Source organism: Hetaerina americana, unplaced genomic scaffold (genome assembly GCF_022747635.1).
Source record: "Hetaerina americana unplaced genomic scaffold, ioHetAmer1.1.p SCAF_584, whole genome shotgun sequence".
Lineage (NCBI taxonomy): Eukaryota > Metazoa > Arthropoda > Insecta > Odonata > Calopterygidae > Hetaerina > Hetaerina americana.
The window spans coordinates 10001-12500 of NW_027287188.1; the positions used below are offsets into that span (position 1 = coordinate 10001).

The window sequence follows — 2500 nt, forward strand, 5'->3', positions numbered from 1 at the left end:
TCCCGGGCTACGCCTGGCTGAGGGCCGGCAATTCAGTTCGCGAACGGAAACGTTTGCGTACTGGGGCGACGAGCATCCCTCGCTGGGATGGATCGTCGCCCGGATTGATAGGGGGCTCTGCGGGAGATTGGGCGAGACCCGTCCCCGCCGGTCGAGGTGAGACGCTTCGTTATTTTTTGACGGCGTTCGCCTGCGGATCGGTGGGGGCTCGGTTATTACTCCCTCTCCACGGGCAACTATATCATTTGGGCCGACCTCAGAGCAGGTGAGACCACCCGCTGAATTTAAGCATATTAATAAGCGGAGGAAAAGAAACTAACCAGGATTCCCTTAGTAACGGCGAGCGAACAGGGATCGACTCCAGGGCCAAAGCTCGCGCCCCCCGCGGGGCGCCGAGCGCTGTGGCGTTTGGGAGCGTCCAATTTCCCGAGGGGCGCCGGAGAGTCCAAGTCCCTCTTGAACGGGGCCACGGCCCGGAGAGGGTGCCAGGCCCGTGCGACCTCCGCGCTTGCCTCCCGGGAGGGGCGCTCCTCAGAGTCGGGTTGCTTGAGAGTGCAGCCCAAAGTCGGTGGTAAACTCCACCTAAGACTGAATACGGCCACGAGACCGATAGCGAACAAGTACCGTGAGGGAAAGTTGAAAAGCACTTTGAAGAGAGAGTTCAAGAGTACGTGAAACCGTTTGGGAGTAAACGGGTGGTACCCGAAATTTCGAAAGGGGAGATTCAGGTCTCGCCGGCGACGGGCGAGGGTCGCTTGACGGATGGCGCGCCGGCGGGCGGGGGGTGACCCCCGTCACAGGCGCGTCACCCGGTGGCCCTCGAATGTTCGTCGTCGGTGTGACGCACTTCTCCCCGAGTAGGACGTCGCGACCCGTCGGACGCCGGCCCCAAGGGCCCGGGTGGAGTCCCGCCCGCTCTCGAGCGGAAAAGGACCCCGGGATCCCAGGCCGGATGTCCGACGGTAGGAAGCGAAAGTCGACGCGCCGCAAGGCGTCCGGCCCTCCGCGAGCACCCTCGGGGGTTAGGGTTCCGGACCCGGTCCGATCCCTTTCCCACCGTGGGGCTGTCCGCGAACCGTGAGGTGTCCTCGGACGGCGTCGAAAGTTTCGAGTCCGCGACGCTACGGCTTGGATGGTCCACCCGACCCGTCTTGAAACACGGACCAAGGAGTCTAACATGCGCGCGAGTCGTTGGGTCGGACACGCTCCGCTAAACCCATAGGCGCAATGAAAGTGAAGGCCGCCGTTCCGGCGGCCGAGGGAGGACGGGGTCGTTCGCTCGCTCCGGCGGGCGTCGGTCCCCGCACCCCCGGGGCGTCTGATCCCTCATTGCGAGGGGAGGCGCACCCAGAGCGCACACGTTGGGACCCGAAAGATGGTGAACTATGCCTGGCCAGGACGAAGTCAGGGGAAACCCTGATGGAGGTCCGTAGCGATTCTGACGTGCAAATCGATCGTCGGAGCTGGGTATAGGGGCGAAAGACTAATCGAACCATCTAGTAGCTGGTTCCCTCCGAAGTTTCCCTCAGGATAGCTTGCGCTCGGAGGAGAGTCTCATCCGGTAAAGCGAATGATTAGAGGCCTTGGGGCCGAAACGGCTTCAACCTATTCTCAAACTTTAAATGGGTGAGAACTCCGGCTTGCTCGATTTATCGAAGCCGGAGACGGGGTCCCCTCGGGGGCCCCTGGGATCGGAGTGCATAGTGGGCCACTTTTGGTAAGCAGAACTGGCGCTGTGGGATGAACCAAACGACGGGTTAAGGCGCCCGAATCGACGCTCATGGGAAACCATGAAAGGTGTTGGTTGCTTAAGACAGCAGGACGGTGGCCATGGAAGTCGGAATCCGCTAAGGAGTGTGTAATAACTCACCTGCCGAAGCAACTAGCCCTGAAAATGGATGGCGCTGAAGCGTCGTGCCTATACCCGGCCGTCGCCGCAGGGCGGACTCGGCTCCGAGTCGAGTGCCGCTTGACGCGGCGACGAGTAGGAGGGTCGCGGCGGCGTGCGCAGAAGGGTCTGGGCTCGAGCCTGCCTGGAGCCGCCGTCGGTGCAGATCTTGGTGGTAGTAGCAAATACTCCAGCGAGGCCCTGGAGGACTGATGTGGAGAAGGGTTTCGTGTGAACAGCCGTTGCACACGAGTCAGTCGATCCTAAGCCCTAGGAGAAATCCGAAGCTAACGGCGATAGAAAAAATTTTCATAAGCAAAATGATCCATCGGTCGGGCGAAAGGGAATCCGGTTCCTATTCCGGAACCCGGCAGCGGAACCGTTGTTTGTCGGGCCCTCACAAGGGGTTCGTCAGGGTAACCTAAAAGAGCCCGGAGACGTCGTCGGGAGCCACGGAAAGAGTTTTCTTTTCTGCATGAGCGTTCGAGTTCCCTGGAATCCTCTCGCAGGGAGATAGGGTTTGGAACGCGAAGAGCACCGCAGTTGCGGCGGTGCCCGTGATTTCCCGACGGACCTTGAAAATCCGGGAGAGGGTCACGTGGAGGTGTCGCG

The 2500-nt window shown here is 61.2% G+C and overlaps 1 non-coding gene and 1 pseudogene across 1 annotated transcript in view; both read left to right on the plus strand.

The window, feature by feature from the left end:
* LOC139694873 (5.8S ribosomal RNA) overlaps positions 1 to 27 on the plus strand; it is a 155-nt gene extending 128 nt beyond the window's left edge. The window contains exon 1 of the ribosomal RNA XR_011702228.1: positions 1 to 27. This exon is cut by the window's left edge and continues 128 nt beyond it. This is a non-coding gene — a ribosomal RNA (5.8S ribosomal RNA).
* Positions 28 to 251: 224 nt separating this feature from the next.
* LOC139694880 (large subunit ribosomal RNA) overlaps positions 252 to 2500 on the plus strand; it is a 4866-nt pseudogene continuing 2617 nt past the window's right edge.